Source organism: Cryptomeria japonica, chromosome 2, assembly GCF_030272615.1.
Source record: "Cryptomeria japonica chromosome 2, Sugi_1.0, whole genome shotgun sequence".
Classification (NCBI taxonomy): Eukaryota; Viridiplantae; Streptophyta; class Pinopsida; order Cupressales; family Cupressaceae; genus Cryptomeria; species Cryptomeria japonica.
In genome coordinates this window covers 142,621,941-142,648,938 of record NC_081406.1, presented here as the reverse complement: position 1 = coordinate 142,648,938, position 26,998 = coordinate 142,621,941, and the positions used below count along the sequence as shown (strand labels likewise).

At 38.1% G+C, this 26,998-nt stretch overlaps 1 pseudogene; it reads left to right on the top strand.

Moving 5' to 3' along the window:
• The first annotated feature begins 6,022 nt into the window (after positions 1–6,022).
• Positions 6,023–26,998, top strand: part of LOC131053989 (alpha pinene synthase, chloroplastic-like) — a 32,337-nt pseudogene continuing 11,361 nt past the window's right edge.

Here is a 26,998-nt window from a genome sequence, read left to right as displayed (position 1 = left end):
TTATCATTTCCTAAAAAATTGACTACAATCATTTTGTGGAGATAAAACCAATTTAGTGATTATCAATTTCTTTAAACAAAAAATGAAACAATTATTAGTTTCCTAAAAAAAATTGGGTACAATCATTGTGGAGCTTTACTTTGACAGATAGTTGTGAAAGGTGACAAACAAACACTCATTGGGTACGGACCCACAAACATGTAGTTTCGTATTTTCTGTCTTCAAGTTGGATATTTCAACGAGTCATTTTCTTCCTGTTCAATCATCTGAATTTTCAGTAATTATTGGAGTGCTACAAATAGAATTATAGTAATGGTAAGATTACACAAGTTCATCTCAGCCGTTCAAAATCAGGGGTTGGCAAGCTTCACCATAACAAGGAGAAACATCCTCCTTGCTGTGAAGAATAATATTAGAGTCCCAAAATGTCTCTGCCTTGCTTTAAGCCTTTGGCTTCCATTCACCATGATGCTAAGCCTAGTCTTACCAAACTATACCCATCACGCTGCAGAGTAGCTTGAATGCCAATCAATATGGCACTTACTACCATTGATGAACAAGGCATCACACGGAGCATTGGAAATCATCACCCCAACTTGTGGGATCATGATTTTCTTCAATCCCTCCCTAAATCTTATGACGTAAATTACTTTACTGTGCCTAAGTTTCTTATAAGTTGTTGTCCTCATCTCTTTGGTCTTGATATGTTTTTATCTTATCAAACATTAAAAACAATATATACAATACATATACATCATGATAAGTTACAGATAAGTGATACAAAATCATGACGACATATCATGCTCACAATGAGTGATATGACATTTTCTCTACTCATGAAGATAGTCACACACAATAACATCAAACATCGCATAGAAATAATCATACAATAGGGCTAGTACACCATAAGATACCATCAAATCACCATAAATATAATCCATGCATATGAAATGAGCACATAAAGATCATCAAATAAGAGTCTGTCATCATAACAGTCTATGAATATCATAATCATCCTCATGAAATTATAATATCAAGTGCAAATATAACATGTATGTCATCAACAATGAAGCATCATACACATAAATAAATCCATAACATCTATCAAAATCATCTCAATGTAGTCTATGCTATAGCAATATAATCTATTGAAGCACAAAAATAAAAGATGGATCAAGGAGGGGCACTACAATATTCGTGTGCTAAGTAAAAACCTACAAGGACTAGGAGGCCTCTTAATTGAGCAAAATTCCACACATATGGCCACCTGAATGAATGCCCTTACTAGGAGCCAAATTGTTTTAGTTGCCAAAATCCCTCTATTTGTTTGTGCAAGAGGTTGGACCTTAGAAGCCATCCCACAATTTTGAAATTCAGAATTGAGATAGAAAATTCCCCTAGATCTTCGAATCTTTGGGAATTCGAACATTGGTGTACCCAAGAAGTGAGTGTCATGGAAAGGGAGCCAGCATCACCAAACTTCTAGGCTATCCATTTGCAATAAGTGCAGCTCGAATTTATCTGCTGTGGAAATCCAAATACTATTGTCCCTGTCAAACCTTAGGATTGTAATTGGATGTGCATTCATTTCATGCAACAAGTCAAATAGCCATTATGTCTTTTGAGTTTTTTAACAAAATTAAAAACATCATTTCAAGGAAAATATCACATTAAAGAAAGACATAACAACCTTGGTCACAAAATTGCAAACAAAAAACTTCAAGGGTCAAAATTTGTCTCAAAATTAATCAGAGTTATCATCCAAAGTTGAAGATATTTCAATAGAATGGCTTATCAAACAATTGGAATCCTTGGTTTCAAAATCCATGTCATTATAGGATAGGTTTTTGCATGGTCCAAACTTAGGTCTTGAAACCTATCCATTGCCTTCATAATATTTCATTTGCATTATCATTATTCCCTTTGGCATCTAGGTTAAGTCGTTTTACTAGGTTTTAATCATTCATTTTCTTTGTATTGATAGGTCATTTTCTCAAACTTAGGTCTTGGATTAGGGTGCATTTTCATATTCCAAATCATTAGTCTTCTCATAACCTTATTGCATTAGCTTTGTCCTGAACCTTAGTTTTGTCCTGGGTTGAGTTATCCTTTCATATCCATATCATATCCTACGTTCTTGTCGTTATCATTGCCAATTTGCATTTTAATCTCAAATTAGCTTTGCCAAACTTAAAAAATCTAAATCTTTAGATCATATCCAAATTTATTGTTAAGGGGATCTTAACCTTAGTCCAACCCTTGTCCTTTTGTCAACAACATTTTTTTGTCAAACCAAGCTTAGCATCCAAGCCATAGGTGAGACTTTATCAATTTGTCCTTTATTGTTTGTCTTTTTAAGGTCTTCATTCCATTTCAATTTCCTAGGGTATCTCTTTAGACTTGGATTTCAAGAATTTTCCAAATCTTCAAAAATAACAAAAATATAGATTGCATTTTCACTCCCTAAGTTTGAACTTAAGTTTCATTTCATAATCATTCTAAAAAGTTCAAATACAAGAAAAAAACATAAGTTGCATTATTATTCTTTTAAGTTGCATTTTCAATCCTCTTAGTTGCATTTCATTGCATTCTTGAATCCAAAAATCCCAAAAAACATTGCATAGTGACATATTTGTTGAAACAAGGTCCAAGTCCAAAAAATCACAAGAGCCTACATATCAAGCTATGTCTTTTCCAATGGGTGATATACAAAACACAAAAATTCAACAATATCATATCCAACCACCTGATTTTAATGTGGGTCCTCCAAGAAACACAATACCACAATATGAGATGGTACAACTATGATCGCCACCATACTATAAACCCATATTTGTGCCAATGAAACCAGGGTGTGGAAGTGTACCACCAACACCGTCAAGGATTGCACCATTTCACAATAATCAATTGAACCAATGACCACCAACATCATGTGGAGGACAAAATATTTTACAAGGCTTTGGATCAATTGAGGACCTTCAACAAGAAATTGACCCAAATGATCAACTAGATTCATCTTTTGATCCAAACACACACAGATTTTGATATGGTTATCAACAATCCCAAAATAACCAAAAAAATGGATAAATTCATGAGCAAGATGTTTCAAATGTTTCCCATTAAATATTTAAGTATGATTCAATGGAATTTTGCGACATCAAATGCTCAAAGTAATGTTCAAGTTCAACATGAGACAAACAATCTCATTAATATTGAGCCTCATCAAAATGAAGTTAGTTAGCAACAAGAGGCTCCAACTACACTACTTGAGACACATGCATCTAAGAATTTAAGTGTGAAAATTCCTCCAAAGGCATTGTTTGAAGAGGTCAATGTAGACACCTAAAATTGTCCAGTCTAATTAAATAAATATTTTATTTATTTAATTATCTAAGCCTAATTCTTCTATTAATTAAATAAATCTTTATTTATTTAATTAATTCATTTATCCTCTTCTAGCCTTATTTCTCATTTAAATAAATACATTTATTTATTTAAATTATCCTTTTCCTAAATTAAATAAATATTTTATTTATTTAATTGTCCTATTTCTTCTATTAATTAAATAAATCTTTATTTCTTTAATTAATTCATTAGCTTTTTCTACCCATGACACATGTCATTCATCTCTTAATTCCTACACTACCTACCCCTTTCATTTTATTATTTCCTTTAGCTACCCTCTAATCTTAGCCGACCTCTCTTTTCACACCTCTCGATCTTAACCCTCCATTTCATATTGTGTCTTCTATTTAAGGAGATTCCTTACTTCATTGTCAAACCCTAATAACCTAATCACTCAGCCTAATCGACAATTTGGAGGACTCGACTACACTACGATCCTACTTGCAACCACATTCCGTTCTTTGTTGAGCTCTTGTGCATATAAAAATCTAAGAGCAAATATATATCAAGCAAGATCAATGGAGATAGGAAGAATGGAGATCAAAACCCTATTAGGCATGTGATGGTATAATCTTTGTGATTTCATGTGATTTGCATTGTCTTAGGTAATCTTCATATGTTATGGTGGATCTTTGTTCATTGTTAGGCTAGGGTTTTGTGGTTGAATTCATTTAGCCTTTCAATATTGTTATTATTGTATCCATTTTCACCATACACAGTCAATAATCCATTGTTCAATACAATGCTATTTGCATAAGACCAAATGGTGATACCAAAAACATTGACAAATGTAGCACACCAAAAGACATCTAAGGTTCCTTAAGTTGATTCACAATCAGAGATGCGAGAACATTTCACTATGGTGATACCACATATTCCCTATATTCAGAGATCCAATGACACGGTAGTATACTTATGTATAATCAAGTTTGGCATACATGACAGATTATGCACAAACAACCCAAAATTTGTCAATAGGACCATTTATCATGGCTACACAATGAAAAAACAACAATGTGTAATTGTAACATCAAGTATTTCAATAGGCACCTTCAAATGTGCAAATGATTTGAGCACAACAAAGACATCATGCTAAACAATGTGTGGCAATACCTTCTTCGGTGCCACAAGTGAATGTGAACTTGGAAAAATAGTCATTTGGGCATTCTTGGTGCAAGGCACCAAGGTGTTCATGGGTAAAGTTGCTAAATGTTCATATTTTGGTCTAGTTGATTCATTTTGTGTGTAATAATCTTTAATACCATTTTTCATGTTTGTAAGTGGTTAGAAGTCATTTTGGAGTCATTTTCCATGTGGAGCCAAGGAAAACTTCACAAGGAAGTACAAGCATTTCATTTTCATGAAATTCAACATCCCCTCAAAGAGGAGGATTTTTACTTCCAGTCATTTCAATTACATTATTTTAATCACTTGGTTAATTCCAAAACTGGGGTTTGACTTCAAGGCAAACCCCTATCCCTAACACATTTCCCTTTCCTTTTGTGTGCAGAAAGCAGGTGCACAACTGTACTTTTGTTATTGAGCTTTATTTGCATAGACAAAAACCCTTTTCGACACATGGAAAGTTCATTGGACCGAATGGAGGGTGACCTAGTCCAAACCCACGGTCCTTGCAACTTTTGGTAGATTTCACAGAGAAGCTCCAAAACATTTAAAACTTCTCAAATCTAGGTGCAGGACTGAATCTCGAATCTATAGCTCGTTGTTTTCTCATACTTTGTCTTCATTTCCAGCACTTAGTCTTAATTCAATTAATCAACTTACAAAAGAGGGCCAATTACATTCCAATCTACTTAGTATTCAGTCCTCATATCATTTAGCATTGGATCTAGTAGATTCACCCCCCTCTTTTGAATGTAAAGTCTCCCTTAAGTGAAAATTGAGCTTAGTAAATCCTCCCTTCCATGTGGTGGGTTTGCTAAGCCCCCAATTCTCCAATTTACAATTGCAATGATCTTAGACTATTTTGAAACTTTATACTACTGCTCAGAATGACATTAATGCCCAAAAATTATACATACTAGTAAAAGTACCAAGTAAGTATATAGAGAAAGATTCTTTAGACCTACTATATACAGAGAAGTAATTTGTTGATGGTTTGCATAGGGAAAAACATAGACCTATGAGATTGAATGTTTAGAGAAAATAAATATATACTTAAAAGCCTTGTCATTCATCAAGAGAGTTCAATAATATGGCAAATGGAGGAGTGAAATTATTATGTTTGTTTTAATATTTCATATTTTATTCTTTTGAAGGAATATTATTATGTATGTCTTAATTATAGAGGGGTAAAATTATTATGTTTATTTTTACTATTTAATATCTAATTTATTTTTTCTAAACCAAAATTTGATTAGGAATATTATAATATTTTTAAATTAAATTTTTAATTGTAGAGTTGAAAATCCAAAATAATCCAAACTGCATAAATCATGTGTACAGTTGTGTTTCTCTAACAATTGGGAATACAAATAATGTCGAAGAGTTGGTGGTGGCAATTAATAATGTTGAAGCCATTGAAAGCATGGTGAGTAAACTTATTGCAACTAAAAATAAGGTTAAGGAGATGGAAGAAAATAAGGAGGTGAAAGGGATGGAAATTGCTATGAACAATCTGGGCAACAGAATTGACAGGATGGAACTCACTGTAAAGAAGATAGCTGAACAGAACTTCCAGGTTCTCAAAGCCTCGGTGGACAACATGAACATTTTGATTAACAAATTTGATAACATCAATGAGAAAGAAGGCGACAAGGATCAGCTGGACAAAAAAGGTCACGAGAAGAGGACTAGAGCCAATTACAAGAATAAGGGCGACATCAAAGGTCGTAAGATGGATGATTTAAAGACCTCTGTGGATAACATGAAGTAGATGGTGGTCCATGCTAAAGATATCATGAAAAATATCTAGCTGTCTCGGTCTCAGTCTTGGTCTCAGTCTTTGTGTTATCTTTTTGCTTTCCTTTCGCTGTCTTTTTCTGGTTCTTCATCTTATGTGTGTTGAGATCCCTTTTTGTTCGGATGGGATCAATTTTTGTTTTTGTTTTTGAAGTGATCAGGCACAATTCTTTCTAGTTCTTTTGCTCTCCTGATATGTAAAAGGTACGGGTTCCTTTCAAAAACCTGTTTTTACTTAATCAAAACAATTGGGAATACAAATAGAAATACGATTATAAATTGCTCTAAGACTCAAAAATAAATTGGTATGGTGATGTAAACATTATCAACATATCTTCTTTATTTAGTTATTTAATAGATGTCACGACTAACCTCATGGAGTGCCTAAAAAGTATGTCTATGGAAACACCTCATTCCTTTCTGTATAAGTTTTTCTTAAAGTTATGGTTGCTATGGTGTTATTGATCATAATATGTATCATTATTCTCTTCCCTCCCTTTATAAGGATTCTTACATATAGGAAAAGGCATATAATAATTTGACCTACTATGTGGCCTATATTTAAGGTGAAGTTATGTTTATTAATAGTTTTTGTTTTAGGTTTTATTGATTAAACTTGTAAAATGAATGAATTAGAATGAAATTTCCTATTAGTATAAATTGACAAATAAGTTAACTCAACTAGGGAATAAGTAGAGGAAAAATACTATTCCAATGTACACAATGGAAGCTAGAAAGAAATTTGGGTGAGGAGGGAAAATGAAATGCAAGGGTGATAAATCCCCTACATAGCCCAAATATTGACCAATTCTCTCCCTCTAATGAGAACCCATCACAAAACCAACAAATAAAAGCAATATCTTCATCCTTGTCGTCTGTGTCATCATTCCTTCTTCAACACAATCACCAGAGAAAGCCAAAACCTTAGCACTACCACTCGAGTCATTTCCATTACTTGTTTATTGTCCTCTTTATAATAAGTTACATATAGAAAGATGTATCTAATAATTGAACCTTTTATGTGGTCTATATTTAAGGTGTGGAGAGTTCTATTCGTAGCTATGTTTTTTGATTTTATAGATTAGACTTTTAAAATGAATGAATAATCTATAAATTAATCATAGATGTATATTACCATCACACAATGTTAATCTCACACTATCTCTAATATATTCATTTATTTAGAGGTCCAAAGTAATACATTTACATCTAAGATATCTCTTGTCACAATAGTGATAGAATCTTGCACACCAAGATAAATGTTCTTATCAAGTCAAACAAGCATCATTGTTGTCTATCATCTTATCTTTTATTTCTCTTATCTTCTTTTATTTCCTTTGAGCAATTCACCTACCTTGATTGTCCAACTACTAGCTATTAGACACAATGTGCCACTGAGAGGGGGGTGAATTAGTGGTTTCCAAAAAAATTCCCTTTAACTATCCTATGTGTGTATACTGGCTATCAAATCTAAGAGAAAGATAACTTACCGATTAGAGGGATACTAACGCAAAAGAAATCATACATGAAAGGGACATCACATAACACTAACATATATGAGGAAAACACAAGATGGGAAAAACCTCGGTCAGAAATGTTGTTGGAGTCTACTACTCCAATCCAGTCTCACAATGAAACTCTTATTACAATGTTTAGGGAACCAACCCAAGGAGCACCCACCCTTGAATTAGAGCACCAACCCAAGGAGCTACAACCCCTGCATCGAGCTCCAACTCAGTGCTCTTCAATGAACATATTCAATTACAAAAGTAATAGTCTTATTACTAATGAATTTTGTAACTCTTCTACAAATCTCTCTACTGGTTCTCCTCTCTCCAATAATATGTCAGTTCTCTGCTCACCCTAACATGGCTGCAATCTTATCACCTGATGCAACCTTACTCTCTATTGCACCTTCACTAGTTCAGTCTCTTCTTCTTCTTTGTCGATTCTCTATTTGTCGGTTCACTCTCTTTCAATTCTTCTCTTTGTCGGTTTTCACTGCTACACTACTCCTCTCTACCAGTACTACCCTCTGTCGGTTCTTTGTTTTCCTTCTTTGTAGTCTTATGTTATTCTTCTTTGCCGGATCTATCACTCTAAGTTTTCTCCTTTGTCAGACTCAACGGCTGACTGTCGGTTCTCTCTTTGTTGTCGGTTGAACACTTCAACCCTATTCTTCCTCACAATTAGTCTTTTCTTCTTCTTCTTGTGAGCACTTGATTGATTTCACTTCTTTAGCAGTAATACCCTCTCATCTAGCAACAAGACTCATCGATTTTGGCATGCATATTTATAAACTGGTTTTCCTATCAAAAGCCAATTCAACATTTGGGCGGTTAGGGTTTCTTCTTCGAGCTCGAGCCAAGTAAAATCCAATCAGATCTCTTGAGATCTGATCCCCTTTGTTGATGAACTATAATTCGTCAATCAATCCCATCATTGGCATGCCTTCCAAAACACGTCTTCCTCACTTAGCAACCTGCATATAACCTATCGATGGATCTCTTGGTTGATCACCAAGAATAGTCTCACAATTTTCTTTAACTACCTTAATCTGGTCAAACAGTTTGACCAGGATCTTTGCTATCCATCTAACCTCAAGTCGCAAACCTCTGCTTCACGTCCTGTGAATCATGCAGTCGACATAAATGTCAACGTGTCACCATCTGCCTCACCGCCTGATACTTTATTGACTCAACATGTCTACTAGTGCATGAATGCCACTTCACGTCCATGTGGCCCCTTTGTCAGAATCCATCTTTGCTAGGTCTTCTATGTCGGTCTGGATAGGATCACCGATCAACTACATTATCATGTTCATCTACCGCCTCGCTAACCCTACAGGTTATACCCTAACCGATCAGCCATCACATTACACTTGGCATCTCTTTTGGTGGAGCACCTTTGCCGGTTACCAAACATATCAATCCACCACATGGTCATCTTCATCAGAAAGGAGCACATCACTTAGCCTCTTTTCTCTCTCATTGGTTCTCATACTTACCAGTAGGCACCCTTGATTAGACCAGTCATCAACCTTCAACTATTTCCTTCTAAGGCATCTACATACCAGTTGTATTCTCTATCTGCAGTTGTTGTAGCCTTGTCTTCTTCATCATCAGCCCAGACCATATCTCAACCGGTTTGTCAAGGTGACAAACCAATCACACTTCATTAGTTCAGGTACCTCATTATGCCTTCTTTGTCGATCCAGTGCATATCTTTGATTTCATGCACTCAAGGAATCTTCATGATTCATCGGTAGATCCAGTGTGAGACTTCAAGCACATGTCTTTAACTCTTTTGTCTTATCTCACAGAACTATGACGCACACTTTTCATAATAGGAGATAAGTTCCACTTACCGGTGGGACTAGATCATTATCATCTGCATCTGACATTACATCAATATGGCTTCCCTGTTTGAGAAGCATATCTTCAAACATGCACATGTGATCTGGTTTGGGAACTCTTACTATCAGTTTTCTCTTCATCTGGTGGTAGTCATGTTATTCTTCATCCACACACCATACCGGTGGCCTGCACATACTTCTCTTCCAGTGTTGATGTGATTTAGATAACATTCCCCCTCTCCAGCACACTCAACTGACCATCATCGTGCTCTCTTTTAGATGTCATCATTTACCAATTGTTATATCATATCAATCTCCTTTCCATATCTCCAACACAAGTCAAACACTAACTTGTGTACCAGTGACTCCAATGGCCATTTTGTTGAATGACATTTTCTCCCTTACCGGTGACCTGCAATACTAGGTGACATCAAAGACATCACATCCGGTATGGATCGATGATAGTGTTGCATATACATCTCTTATACTAATAGCCATCCTATACCAGTTGACATCAATGACAACTCAATGTCAACAATCTCCCCCTTTGGCATTGATGTCAACACATGTAGTATCCAACACACTATTTATTCTCTTTCCCCCTTTGTGTGATCCATGGATTCTCAAACATGTAGTATCCAGTATACTATAGAATCTCTCTCCCCCTTTGACAACAATTGCAAAGGGCACTATTAGGTTTTCTCTCTTTTTTCTCTACCAGATGCATCTGCTCCTATAACCTTCATACTTTGCATCCTCTCAAATCACATCATTTGAGATGGAGGGCTCAACCATCAACTAACACCAATTTTTCAGCAACCAAGTGTATATGCAAACCAGAGGAATAATGCATATGCAAGACTGAAACAAATTGAAATCACATGTGTCAGTGAGTACATCATACATGTTGATGAGACTACATCATCTCCCATCTGATACCAATTGATCTTGAGAATCAAATGTGATTGTACTATGAGTGCTACCAATTGGTCTGATACCAAGATACCCTTAATCAAGAAATTCTCTTGGGTATTCCTACAACAATTTCTATCATTTATAGTTTCAAGTAGCCAGTACCCCCATAAGTTAAATAATGTAGGATCTGCATCATGAGCACTTGAACTCCCCCTAATTCATACATCTCAAGTCCACATTTTTGGTCAGGTCTGAAATAAGATCTCCAATCTTCACCTTATACCAGTTGAGTTGTGCATAAGTGATCATTTTGATGATCTATCAGCTCCATTATATATACCACAACCTATGACATGATCCTGGATGTACACAATGCCATATAATATCATCACCATGCCATAAATCAAAACGGTTACCCAACACATGCAAGCCTTCATGATCAACAATCAGGCCAACATATGTCATTTAGGTCTTCATCAGCACCACCTGAGACATAAACTCCTCATTTCATGCTATCGGGGCTAATGAAATGATCTCAAACCTCATTCTCTTACGTAACCTGCAAGTACCTATTAGCATTCATGTCAGTAACATCCTGCACATACTAGTTTCTTATATCGGTCCATCATCACTACTAGACCACCTTCCTGTAACTCCTAACATTTTGTGTCACATTGCATTTGATACCAATTGTTAATTTGTCATCCATTGACACATGTAGTAGTGAGCCATCCTTCATCTGCAGGTGCGTAGCAAAGGTAGCCACTACACACACTTATCTTCTCATTTCCTTCTTTCATGCCAGCAACAACTTGTTCTTCCAATTATCCTTCTTCACTAAGGGGGTGAATGATAAGGCTAGTGTACTAGTCCCCCTAAGGTCCTGCATCTCCTTTAATCCCTAGGACATATCACCTATGCATTGAATGCATAGTGTCGGTCCATAGTTGCATCTTCTTACTTCTCCCTCCATACCTATTTGGTTGCATTCTTCTTCTCATTTTTTGTCTTGGGAGAAGGTCTTACCTTCTTCTGCTGATGGGTCCTTGCATTTTTAGATTCTTCCACATAACCAGAAGTAGTGCTATACTAGCACCCAGCATCCATCCCAGCCTCATGATTAGGGAACCTTCTAACATACCGGTTAGACCATCTTATTTTGGTCATGTTGTTGTGACCAGCAACCGAAACCGGTGGACCTCTTAATCCTGCAGGGATATTTCTCCTTTGGTTCCATGCAGGTCTTTGCTACTCATATCTTCTATAACTGCCACTATACTGAGCATGATTGTTCCACTGGTTTCTATAGAGTTGTGAGTTATTCTCCCTGCTTTCATAACTTCTATGGCCAGATCTATTATAGTTATAAGAAACACTATTTGTATAACCGAGAGAGGGGATATGCATGCTTCTACTCCTTGATACATTTTGCTCATATGTATGATTTCTATGAGATCCTAGACTGTTCCTTCTAGATCTCTTTTTACATTATTTTTCCCTATGGCCAAAAATATTACATGCAAAGCAGTAACTGGAGAAGGAAGGTATATAACTTACAAACATATTCTGTAGTGCATGGGGATATCTTACTGGTCTAGTATCTCCTTCTCCGAGGATGGATCCTAGATTGACCATCCTTTGCAACTATTCCATCTGATCTCTTCTTTTCCCACACATGCTCTATCATATGGGCGATAGTATTTCCTTGTCCTCTACCAATAGAAGGTCTTCTTTGTTGTCTTCTCATGTTCTTGCTTCTGGTGAAGTTGTCTTCTCCCATCTTCCCTTTTCCTTTAGGGTCTGCATTATTCCTCCTTGAAACATAGGTATTCATCCTTGTCTTCAATTATTCACCAGTTGAGGTTAGATCAACCTTCTTCTGGGGAGAATCTCTAAATTTGAAGGGTTTTCCCTTGTTCCCTCCATTTGAGGAGACAAACAGAATGTCATTGTGGGGGACATTCCTGCTAGTGGAGAATTCATCAACACCACTTCCTAATCCTTTAGTTTCCTTGGCGTGCTATTTATTTTTCAATATTTGTACAAGGCATCACTGTTGTCATCATATCATATTCTCACCTTGAGCTCATCGTGATATTTCTCAAGGTCATTTCTGATGTTCTTTATCTTTTACTTCTAGCTCAGATGCTAGATCTTTACACCTGCACTCCTTTTTGTCTTCTTGTTGATTCTTCAACTCTAAGATGCATCTCTTAGATTCTTCAAGGCATTTGACCAGTCGGTTCTACTCCACAACAACAACATTCTTGTATAACTTGTAATCATTTCTTACTCTATTGAGTTCTTCAAGTGCATTTACAAATTATCCTTCAAGATCAACTTTTTCTTCCTCTTCTTCTTCACCTTCACTATCACTGCCAAACACATCTTGCTGATAGGAGTCATCTGCATGATCATTCTCATATGTGTGCCTCTCATCTTCTAATTCTTGATCCATGAAGAGATGGGTTCTCTATTCATTATTGTTCCAGTTGCTAACAGATCTGCCTTCATCATCTACATATACATGAGTTGTATTTCTCATCTTGTCTTCACAAACTGGTTTTATAGTAGTAGGCTCATTTCCATAGAGCTTCTTTAATCTATCCCATAAGCTCTTTGCTAATCTACACCTTTCCACCTAGGAAGAAACATCACTAGAGAGACCACTAAATATAGACTTCATAGCTTCTTCATTGCACTAGTTTCTTCTTTCTACATCAGAATCGGTGGGAGAACTAACTTTAATAGGGCAGCCATTTACAACAGACATCCACACATCAAACCCCAAGTAGGATAGGTAGACTTCCATTCTACAACTCCAAATAGAATAGTTTGAACCATCAAATACTAGAGTTGGGATTGACACTAAACAAACCATTGTATCCTTAAGCCAGAATCTACCCAAGATGGAGAAAGCTTGTCTAACCGAGAACCTAGGCTCTGATACCAATTATTAGACATAATGTGCCACTGAGAGGGGGGTGAATCAGTGGTTTCCAAACTTTTCCCTTTGACTATCCTATGTGTGTATGTCGGTTATCAAATATAATAGAAATATAACTTACTGGTTAGAGGGGAGACTAACACAAATGCAATCACACATGAAAGGGACATCACATAACACCAACATATATGAGGAAAACCCAGGATGGGAAAAACCTCAGTGAAAAACATTGATAGAGTCAATTGCTCCAATCCAGCCTCACAATGAAACTTTGATTATAATTTTTAGGAAACCAACCCCTGATTTAGGGAACCAAACAAGGAGCTACAACCCCTGCACCGAGCTCCAACTCGGTGATCTTCAATGAACATATTCAATTACAAAAGTAATAGTCTTGTTGCAAATGAATTTTGTAACTCTTCTGCAAATCTCTCTACGGGTTCTCCTCTCTCTAATACTTTTTCAATTCTTTGCTCACCCTCTCATGGCTACAATCTTATCTCCTATTGCAATCTTACTGTTTGTTGCGCCTTCACCGGTTCACTCCCTTACTCTTCTTTGTCGATTCTCTCTTTGTTGGTTCACTCTCTGTTAGTTCTTCTCTCTATCAGTTCTCACTGCTACACTACTCCTCTGTCGGTTCTTTATTTTCCTTCTTTTTAGTCTTCTACTATTCTTCTTTGCCAATTCTATCACTATCGGTTTTCTCCTCTGTCAGACTCAATGGCTGACTGTCAGTTCTCTCTTTGTTGTCGATTGAACACTTCAACCCTATTCTTCCTCACACTCTGTCTCTTCTTCTTCTTCTTTGTGATCACTTGACTAATTTCACTTCTTCAGCAACAATGCCCTCTCATCCAGTGACAAGCTTCATTGATTTTGGCTTGCATATTTATAAACTAGTTTTCCTGCCAAAAGCCAATTCAAATTTTGGGCGGTTAGGGTGTCTTCTTTGACCTCAATCTGAGAAAAATTCAATCATATCTCTTGTGATTTGGTGCTCTTGGTTGATGAACTGCAACTCATGAATCAATCCCGCCATTGATATGCCTTCTAGAACGTGTTCCTCATTTACTAGCCTACAAATAACTTGTTGGCGGATCTCTTGGTCGATCACCAAGAATGGTCTCACAGTTTCCTTTACCTACCGCAATCTGATCAAATAGTCACACTAGGATCTCTGTTGTCTATCTGACCTCAAGCTACAAACCTCTGTTGCACGTCCTGTGAATCACACAGTTGACATAAATATCGACCTGACACCATCTACCTTGTCGTCTGATACTTTACCGACTCAACATGTCTACATGTGCATGCATGCCACTTCACCTCCACATGTCTCCTTTTTTGGCATCCATCTTTACTAGGTCATTTGTATCAGTTTGGGTAGGATCACCAACCAACTCCATTACCGGGTTCATCTACCAGCTCGCTAACCCTATCGGTTATACCCTAACTGGTTTGCCATCACCTTGCACTTGGCATCTCTTCTGGTGGAGCACCTTTATCGGTTGCCAGACATATCAATCCACCACATTCTCATCTTCATCCAAAAAGAGCACATCACTTAGCCTCTTTTCTCTCTCACCTATTCTCATACTTAGCGATAGGCACCCTTGATGACACCATGTCATCAACCTTCAACTGTTTCCTTCTAAGGCATCTATATATTGGTTGCATTCTCTATCTACAGTTGATGTAGCCTTGTCTTCTTCATCATCAGCCCGGACCATATCTCAACCAATTTGTCAAGGTGACAAACCCATCACACTTCAATTGTTTTGGTACCTCATTTTGTCTTCTTTGTCCGTCTAGTGCATATCTTTGATTTCATGCACTTGAGGCATCTTTGTGATTCATCGGTAGATCCGGTGTGAGCCTTCAAGAACCTGCTTTTAACTCTTCTGTCTTATCTCACAAAACTATGATGCACACTTTGCATAATAGTAGATAAGTTCCACTTACTGGTGGGAGTGGATCCTTGTCATCTGCATCCGACATTGTATCAATGTGGCTTCCCTATTTGAGAAGCATATCTTCAAATAGGGACATGCAATCAGGTTTGGGCACTCTTACTGTCACTATTCTCTTCATACAATGGGAGTCATGTTGTTCTTCATCCACACAACATACTGGTGGCTTGCACATAATTCTCTCTTGGTGTTGATGTGATTTAGATAACATTCCCCCTCTTCATCATAATCAAATGACCAACATCATGCTCTCTTGCAGATGTCATCATTTACCAGTTGTTATATCATACCAGTGTCCTTTCCATATCTCCAACACAAGTCAAACACTAACTTGTGTACTGGTGACTCCAATGGCCATTGTGTTGAATGACATTCTCTCCCTTACCGGTGACCTGCAATACTAGGTGACATCAAAGACATCACATCCGATATGCATCAATGATAGTGTTGCACATACATCTCTTATACTAGTAGCCATCCTATACCGGTTGTCATCAATGACAATTCAATGCCAACACTAGCTACATGGCCCGAATGTCTACAAACTAGTAAGTTGTGTCAACTACTTTTTCTTTTATTTTTCTTTCCTTCTTTATGAGAGTTTTAGTTCAATTCATCATGTAAGTGCCCAAATACTTTTTTTTTGATGATACTGTCAATATCATATTTTCTTAACTTTAATTCTTATAATTATATTAATAACTAATAATTGTTTGAGGTTCAAACTATGTTATTATATAATTTGGAGATAAACTCTAAAATATACCTTGTTTTGGCTGACCTAATTGATTTTTTATGGTGAAAAGGATGATATATGTATAAGATCAAATTACTCTAAATGAGTGGCATGAGTGTGTGGATCAGCATATGTGTATGCACTTACATGATCATATTAATTGCAATGTATGTGATGCAAAATTTAGCCAATGTGTAGTGATTGTTTTGAAGTTGGTCACTTGAGACAAAGATTCAAGGACAACTGCATACTTAGACATTATTGGGGACATTGTTTGTAAAAGCTTATTTCATCTTGATTCATATATTCATGTACCTTGCTTAGAGATAGTGAGTCTTCCCAACAATTTCTTTGTATCTTGTCATGAGGCATTGAGTCTCATCCTACAAGTGCACCTCAACCTTCAAGTCCTTCCGAAAGTAGTGAGCTTCCTTGGACAATTTTTATACTCAAATACTCTATCAAATGAGGAATTAAGAAGCATTCTAAATTTCTATCAAGCTTCACTTATCGTGTTTCCTAAGGAGCAAGATTTGGATGATGCCAAAGCATTTTCTACTAAATATTTAAAACAAGTTCTACCAAATATTAATAATACTAATATTTCAAAAGAGGTATCTGAGACCCTCCTAAATGGCACAAGGTTAGTAAATGATCAACAACACAAAAAGACACAAAACCGTTAGATTGTTAGCGTTAGTCAATCAAAAACTAATCTAAAAAGGCATATCAAGAGAGATGCTAAAAACATGCTAATATATCTAACTAAAGAAGCACAGATAATGAGGCATCTCCAAATGCCTCTTAGCATGGTTTTGGTTCCTTTCTCCCTTGTTCCTCTCCTCTCCAAGTTCCAAAATAGTGTAGCTCTCAGCAGCTTTTTGCACTATGGATGCTTATGGAGGATTGAGATTGTAGTATTGAGCTTTGAATGTGAAATAAAAAGCTAATGCTATGCTATTGATGCTAAACTGATGTATTTTAACCAAAATAACAAGATATTAGATGATAATGCTAAAAATGCTCTCTAAACTGTCTATAACTTAGATGCATACAAGTTTTCAGGATTTGGATTATGAAGAAATGGGCTCTATTTATAGGAAAAATGGAGCAATGGATGGTTGAGATTGAGCAATCTCAACAAGGGTCAGGATTGAATGATTTCAAATCCATGTGAGGGCTTTCAACCCAATCCCAGGATGACAAGTGTCAATGTGAGATAGGTTGAGAGGAGAGGGAATAAGCATTAAATGCCTGATATGACCTTGGGATTTTAGAGTCAAGGTTGGTTGAATGAATAAAATCTTTATTCAAAGAATAAAGCTTTTATCCAATGGATAAACTCTTGTGCAAATGTGAAATGGATGAATATGGTCAAAACAATAAATATTTGGGGGTCATGTAAGAGCCATAAATGGTCATGTAAGAGCCTTTAGTGGTCTTTGAAGACTTTGAGGGTTAATTTGTTGAACACACAAAGCATTAAATGCTTTTGAAAGACTTTGGAGTCTTTGAGAAGTGACTCCATTTTGCTTAGGAATGTGACAATAATTAGGGGATGGATTAGGCTAGATGGAAGGGGGTTAGAAGAATCTAGAAGGGGATTAGGTTTTGCAAGTGGATTTGGTGGGTGAGGGAAAATAGGATTTTATTAAAATAAAAATTCATTTATTTCAATAAATGTGTGCAAGTTGCATTTGTAGGAAAATGCAAGTGGGGGGGGGGATAATGATTTAAATAAATTCTTTATTTAATTTATTTAAAAGAGGAAAAGGGGATTTAATTAAATAAATAGATTTTATTTATTTAATTGATTGTGAATTTGATTTAATGAATTAATTAAAATAAATTGAATAATTTATTTAATAAATAGAAGAATGTTTGGGGATGAATTAATTAAATATTAATTTAATTAATTGATGGCTAGTGGATTTTTAATCAAATAAATAGCGAATATTTATTTAATTAAGCTGGACAGATTTGTGTGACTACAGTATCCCTCTTTGAGACGGTGCGCTATTGAGGGCTTAATTGAGCGCTATTGTTTTTAAGAGTGCTATTGTGCAGTTGTTTTAGCGTGTTTGTAGTTGTAGCGCTTTTGTATAGCGTATTGAGCGCTTTTGTTAGGGTTGTAGCACTATTGTTGAAAAACTAGCGCTTTTGTTTTTATACTAGCACTTTTGTCTTAGGATAAAAAGATGCCCCAGTTTGAATGAAGAAAAATCTCCTGATGCCAATGATTGATGGATGGCGAAGTGAAGTGGGAGCTATTTTGAACCATAGCAGCATGATGAGACTTAGGTCATTTGTTAGGATAAATGCCTGTTAAAGTCTAGGTGGCCATGATTGCTTACCTGTTGAGACCCGAAGATACTTGATCAAAGTATCTGATGATAGTCTAGGTTTAAACTTAAGAAAGTTTGAAAACAAAACAACTGATGGTGATTGATGAATGTTCATGTGTAGGAGGATCTGCGCATGTTGCAGCTACGCGAGCGCCATCCTGGGACACAAGGGTTACGAGACCGATTGACCCAAGCAGAGATTGATTGTATTGCAGCGACGGGTCTTTATGAGGTGATGCACATGCCTGTGATTCGTATGAATCACGGATTGATCACAACACTGGCGGAGCGGTGGCACAGCGAGACGTGCACCTTTCATTTGGCACAGGGGGAGATGACTATGACGTTGGAGGATGTGTGGCGCATCCTACGGATTCTGATTCGAGGAGAGCTGGTCACGTATGATAGATCCTGGGGGACTGTGGCAGTGCAGAGGATATTTGATGAGGATGTATTTATTGATGATGGCTCCATTGCTTGGGAGGATATAGCGGCACTATATGAGCCTCTTCCAACAATTTTGTCAGGGATTGTGGGAGGACTGCTGTGTCCAAACAGGCGGTCACATGGGTTGGCGATGGGATGGGGACAGGTTATCGAGATGATGATGACCGAGGGGACCCGATTTGCATGGGGGTCATGCGTGCTAGCGCACATGTATCAGGAGCTCCATGAGGTAGTGTACCGAGGGAGAGGTTCCTTAGTAGTGGGCATGATGCTGCTACACATTTGGGCTTGGGAGCACCTACCAGTGACTCGACCGGTGAGTCTGAGATTCCGTGCGGTGGATCAGTCGTACATGTTTATGTACAGTGGTATGATGAGTCAGCCCCACTTGGGGAAATTAGAGTGGTGGCAGCGGGCGCTGGATGATCTTGATGCAGTGATATGGCGGCCATACTTAGAGTGTGAGCCATGGGAGGATGATGTAGAGGCACTACCTTATGTTTTCATGACTCGATTCCTCATTGGGAGGACTGCATATCATGTGGAGAGACAGGTGCCTGGGAGAGTGATGAGGCAGTTTGGACGGCAGCAGGGACTGCCTAGTGGATCTGGAGAGTATGCATGGGTGATTCAGGAGAGGTATGCATGGGGTCCAGTGCTACCTTATGATCAGGCACTGGAAGAGTTTTGGACACTACAGGTGAGGCCATGGGACCTACGACTGAGGGTCGTTGATGCAGGGGTTACAAATGATTACACGCAGTACCGAGCAGCGCACCCGATCCTACGGATATCGGATCCTACAGAGCCGATCCCAGCGTTTGAGGATGAGAGGGGACAGAGACGGAGGAGGGCAAGAGGTCGAGGAGATGGAGGAGGTGGTGGAGGAGGAGATGGAGGAGGTGGTGAAGGAGGAGGTGGAGGAGGTGGAGGAGGATTGGGGATGCGGAGTCAGCGGAGAGGGAGAGGTGGACTGCCTCTACAGATCTCATAGGGACCATTGATTCTAAGAGGAGTGCAGCTGAGTGGGAGGGGGATGGAGAGGGAGATCCCCATGGACAGAGGGGAGGGGACTTCTGGAGAGGGAGGTGTAGGGGAGGCAGCTATGGACACAGGGGAGGGAGCCACTGGAGATTTGCGGGACCACATTATAGTATGCTTGCAGACGTGGATAGAGGATTTGGAGGCAGAGGTGGCAGCTAGGGATGTGCAGCTATTTGCACGGGAGTCAGAGCTGATGGTGGTGCTGCGGGAGAGAGATACTACAGTGGAGAGATTGGCGGAGCTGTAGGAGAGAGTGCGGATTGGAGCACAGGGGCCTTCAGGGGAGGTGATGAGGGAGATGCGGTGAGCTCAGGCTGAGATAGAGTACTGGCAGGGGTTATATGAGTAGGTGGTGCCAGTGAGTCAGCGAGCTCTCAGCTATTCACAGATGCGGCAGGTGAGATCAGAGTGATCGCAGAGGGTGCAGAGCAGTGGGGGAGTGATGGGTTCGCTGCGGAGGGAGAGATCGGGGGATGGAGGAGGGAGTGGTGGTTCGATGAGGCCTCCATGGAGAGATGGATCAGGTGGTGTAGGCACCAGTGGTGGAGCAGGGGGAGGTGTTAGGACAGCATCAAGCCAGAGCGGCATTTGAGAGAGCATTCATGCATATATGTATTTATTTTGTGGACTGTATCTTGGATGGCTCTTGGTAGCCAATTTTTGTAGACTTCATTGTACTCTGATATATGAGATGATATATATGAGGAGAGCCCATATGTTGATGATATGCATCTGATTATGTATGGATGTTTATGCAGGATGATGAGTTTATTGCTTAGATGGATATGTGTATATGTATGCATGTGATGAGATGTTCCTTATATGCAGGTTTTGATGATGATACTAACATATGAATGCAGGTTTATATATGTATGATTTGTTTGATTTTTAATGTAATGCTTTTATGTATGTAATGTCATGATGATGATGTATGCTTATGATGATTTATGAACAAGATTTCTTTTTGGTGTCTCCTATTGCAATATAATGATGAGATGATTTATGTGATGGTGTTAATGCAATGGTCGAATGAATGATGTTATGTATGAATATGCATCTAGATGTCTTTAGATGAATGTAATATGGATAAACAAAATGCAAAGTACAAATGTTTATATGATAATGTGTTAAATGAATGCGTTTGGAAAATGGATATATAAAATGGTATGGTACTAATGTTTATAGGAATGCAAATATGGATAAACAAAATGTAAAGTACAAATGTTTATATGATAATGTGTTAAATGAATGCATTTGGAAAGTGAATATATATATAAAAAAAATGGTATGAACCAATGTTTAATAAACAAATGGATTTATGATTCTAAATGCTTAAATATGATTTAAGTACAAATGATAATGTGATGATACTATAACTAATGTGTTTAATAATTGCACCTTAATGCAATTAAAAAGAGGATAAATGAATGCAATGTGAAGGAATCCTAAAAATGAGCATAAGAGGATACTTAGTTAATGGAGGAATGAAGGCACTTTTTCACTAAATGGATAAATGAATGTATGCAATAATAAATGATAAAAGATGATAAGATGATAATGGATAATTGACACTAAATGAATGCCTAATAAATGATTTAAAACAATTAAAGACAATTTAATCTCATGAATAAATCTACGTATTTATGATTGATGCAATGATGCAAATGATTAATGAAAACTAATGTCAAAAATGAACTATATGCAATGTTAAGTTAAACAATGACATGAATGTTTTTAATGCGAGATGCAACTAAATGCGATGATGATATGACCATGAGGAATGCAAGATTTTTTTAAGACTTTGCATGATGCATTGATGATGTATCAGAGTACTCAGTTGTGATTGTATCCAAGACCAGCTTTAATGGTCATTTTTGCATAAAAAGTCCTATATATGAAGGAGTAAATGGATGGGTGATATGCAACGGTAATGCAATATATAAACAGATGAGATGAAATGATGATCCATAGTGCTCTATTTTCATCATTGAGCTTTAAAATGTTGGAAGAGAATACAAGCATTTTGACATAATGATTCAAGATGACCTGAGTATTCCTTTCATGGATTTTATATAGCAAGTTAATACAAATGACTTGATATAAGGGTCAAGTCGACCAGAGTATTGCTTGTGGAACAAACAAGGATTATCTCCGTTCATGCATGACTTGGATCGTCCTCCTTGATCTTAGGTTGATCATATCCTGAGACAAGTGCATACCGTACTAAGAGATAAAAACCTTTATCCAATTTGGATGAGGAGGAACCAAAGAATGAGCAGTGTACCTGCAAACAAATAGTATATACATAAAGAATAAAGAATATGGATCCTTGGTAATGGTTCATGCCCATATGGTCGAGGTATACGTTGTAGTCAGCAAGCCGTAATGATCTATGACTGTATTTGGCATAAGATCACGTAGCTTAGTGAACTTCCCACGTAGACACCATTAGTACATGCCCCAGAACTTCATCGGAAATAATGTGTAAATGATACAAAATAATGCTGAAAGATCCCAATACGGATAAACAAATGATTGTACTCACAAATCAACCAAGTATTTGATAGCTTAACATAATTTTCTTGTCAAAGAAAATGTCATCTTGTCTTTGTTTTGGTAAGGAAGGATGCATCCTTGTTGAAGACAATTTTGAGTGTTGATGTTGATTGTGTGGTCGATTGATAAATGGTCATTTGTGTGAGTATTTTGTCAATGTTTGTCTTGGTATCTGCACAGAGGAGTATGTACAAGGTGTTGCCATGTTTTTGTGTGTTTTTCGATGTTTTCTGATGTTTTTGGATTTTGAATTGTTTTGAATGTTTTTGGTATTTTTGCGAGATATTTTTGAATGTTTTTGGTATTTTGATGATTGCTTGAATGAAGAACTTAATGAATCATAATACAATGTAGAATCCACTTCCATCAATAGGTTAAGGGCATTGCCCCCAGTTTTAGACATGACTATAAACAAGCGGGATGCAAGATGCATGCAGTATTTATCATATTTGCAGAGAAATAACAAGCCATGGTTTTGGACGGATGGATGTATGTATGAAGTAGATGTAATCGCAACAAGTTTGAAAGACAATGGAGTTAGAGCCTTTATGAGTGGCGCCTGTTTGCTAGGTTTTCACCATCATACTTACCCAAGGTGCCACCGGGGTGGTTGTTCACCGTTTGGATGCATGATTTTTCTTTACTTTTTTGAATGTTTTTGTATTTCTTCAGGACATTTCTCTGAATGTTTTTGGTATTTTCTAGTATGCAGGGGAGCCTAATGCTCTGTACACCTTAGGTATAAAACCATTTGAGGTGCATGCTATTGATTGGATCTGCAAGTGGTTCTCCTTCTGATGTAGCCAACAGATATGCCCCAGACCCAAATACAGTAGTGACAACATATGGACCCAACCAGTTTGATTCAAACTTGCCCTGATGTTCTCTGTTTGGTTGATTGCGAGGATTCTCTCATAGAACAAGATCACCTACTTCAAATGTACGAGGTCTAACTCGGTGATTGTAGCTTCTGCTCATGCGCTACTGATAGGCTTTGAGATGGTTTTATGCAGCTTGTCTCTTTTCATCAAGTAACTCTAAGTCCTGAAGACGGGACACTCTATATGCTTCGTCATCTATCAGATTATGCAAGGAAACCCGTAATGATTGTATCTCGACCTCAATAGGCAAGATAGCTTCTGCACCATAGACCAATGAATAAGGAGTTGCACCTGTAGGGGTTCGAATGCTAGTTCGATATGCCCATAGTGCTGGATTTAGTTGAACATGCCAATCACGGTTGGCATCATTGACTGTCTTCTTAAGGATTCTTAATATGTTCTTATTTGATGCTTCGGCCTGACCATTGCCTTGTGGGTAATAGGGGGTGGAAAAGCGGTGTTGGATATGAAACTTCTCACAAAGTTCACGGACATCCTGATTTTTGAAAGGAAGACCGTTATTTGTGACGATGGACATGGGTACACCATACCAGCAGATGATGTAGTTGAGGATGAATGAGGCGATCTGCTTGCCGGTGACTTGGGTAAGTGGAATAGCTTCGATCCACTTTGTGAAATATTCGGTGGCGGTAATAATGAATTTATGGCCATTGGATGAAGATGGATGGATTTTACCCACAAGGTCAAGGCCCCATTGACAGAAAGGCCATGGTGTCATGATTGGTTGTAGTTCCTGGGTGGGTGCATGTATTAGGTCGCCATGAACTTGGCATTTCTTGCACTTCCTAACAAAGTAGTAGGAATCCTTTTCCATAGATGGCCAATAGTATCCATTGCACAGGAGTTTCTTGGCTAGTGATGGACCACTTGCATGGGTTCCACAAATTCCTTCATGTACCTCTTCCAAAGCCTTTGTTATCTCATCTTGTTCCAGACATCGAAGGAGAGTACCATCAAGACCGTGTCGGTATAGGGTTTCGGCAATAATGGTATATCGAGCAGTTTGACGAATGAAGGTTTTACGTTGGTTATTCGATTGGTTGGGAGGAAGGGTGTGATCGCGAAGATAGGTGTAGAACTCACCGTACCATGGGGATTCAGAACCGACAAGACGACATATCATCTCGGACTCAAGGATATCATAAGCGGGAATCCAAAGCTATTCGACCAAGAACTCATAGCGTGTTGAATTTTGTGGAAGATCTAGGAGAGATGTGATGGTAGCCATAGCGTCAGTAGCTAGATTCTGATCTCTTGGTATATGCTCAAAAGTGATAGTAGCAAATGATGTCTTTAGACTGTCCACCATTTGCTTATATGGCATGAGTTTATCATCTTTAGTCTGATATTCATCGGTTGCTTGTCGAATGACCAGTTCTGAGTTGCCATATACTTGCAGTTCTTGTAATTTCCATTGTACAGCTAGCCTGAGTCCTATGATCAAGGCCTCATATTCTGCTATGTTGTTTGTGCATGGGAATGTGAGCTTGTAAGACTTCGGGATGCTATCACCTTGGGGTGTGATAAATAGAATGCCTACCCCCGAGCCATGCCTAGTGTATGACCCATCAAAATATAGTTTCCATGGATGTGCTATTGTGATCATGAATATCTCTTCATCTAGAAAATTGGAAATAAGAGGATGATCGCCTGTGAGGGGTGCATCGGCCAATTGATCTGCAATAACTTGACCTTTGATAGCCTTTCGGTCCACATACTCAATGTCAAATTCACTTAGAATCATCACCCATTTGGCCAAGTGACCTGTCAATGTTGCTTTGCTGAGTAAATACTTGAGTGGATCAATTTTTGCAATGAGTTGTACCTTATGTGTTAACAGATAGTGCCTCAATTTAGTAGCTGCCAGGATTACTGCTAGGAAAGCTCACTCAATAGGTGTGTAATTGAGTTCATAGCCCACCAGTGTGCGAGAGATGTAGTATACAACACACTCTTTGCCTTCTGCATTATGTTGTGCCAATAGTACACCCAATGTTGTACTTGTTGCTGAGATATAAAGTAACAACGGTCTACTTGGATCGGGTGGCATTAGCAATGGTGGATTCATTAGATAGTCTTTAAGCGTCTGAAATGCTTGTTGGCATCGGGCATCCCACTGAAAGCGGATGTTCTTGTGTAGTAGATGTGTGAATGGGTGACACTTATCAGCCAATTGTACAATGAATCTTCGGATGGATTGAAGTCGCCCTTGTAATGTCTTTAGCTGACTGATATTCTTTGGTGGTGGCATATCCATGATTGCTTTTACCTTTGCTGGGTCGACCTCAATACCTTTGCTTGAGACAATGTATCCTAGAAGTTTCCCGGAGGTTACTCCAAAGACACATTTCTTTGGGTTGAGTCGAACATGGTATTGTTCCAGTCTATCAAAGATTTTATCTAAGATGTGGAGATGTCCTTCTCTGGTGAGTGATTTTGCTAGTAAGTCATCCACATAATCTTCCATCATGGTATGCATCATGTCATGGAAGATGGTGGTCATTTCTCTCTGATAGGTTGCTCCTGCATTCTTGAGACTGAAAGGCATTACATTCCAGCAATATGTGCCCCATGGATAGGTGAAGGTTGTCTTATGCTGATCTTCTGGTGCGATCTTTATTTGATTGTATCCTGAAAAGCCATCCATGAGTGAAAGCATGGCATGTCCTCCTATTAGATCCACTATGATGTCAATATTTGGAAGGGGGAAGTCATCCTTAGGACATGCCTTATTCAGATCTCTGAAGTCAGTACAAATGCGGATGCCCCCTTTTGGTTTTCCGATAGGCACAATATTGGAGATCCACTCTGTGTAATCAATTGGTCTAATGAAACCAACGTCTAGGAGTTTCTTGAGTTCTGTTTTGACTAGCACTGCAATCTGAGGATGCATTTTACGAAGCTTCTGCTTGACAGGTTTGGCTCCTTCTGCTACGGTGAGGTGATGCATGACTAAATTAGGATCAAGCCCAGGCATGTCTACATATGACCATGCAAAGTTGATCTGACACTTCTGGAAGAACTCTATAAATTTAGGCTGTTCCTCTGGGGTGAGAAGAGATGCCAGATGTATGATATGAGGATTTTTCAGGAGTCCCCACATTGTACTCTTTGGTTTCCTCAATGAGAATTGTTGATCGTTCCTGTTGTGTACTATTGGGGAGAATGTCAAACCCTTCATCCTCAGGCGCCTTAGAGAGGTTTTCACCGTTGGATACGCTCTTTCTTTTTACTTTTGTCAGATCAAACAGTGCCACAGTGTGGTTTTCACTGGAAGATCCATGTTTTATTGTTATATTTTTGCAGCTGAAAGGTTTGGCATCCGCCCCGAAGTATGCTGCGCTATTAAGTTCAATGGTGAATCCAGCTTTGTGATCCCCGCTTGGTAGGTTATCCCTTAATTCCAAAAAGTCAATGATAGCCTCATCGTTTTGGAAGAAGTCAAGACATG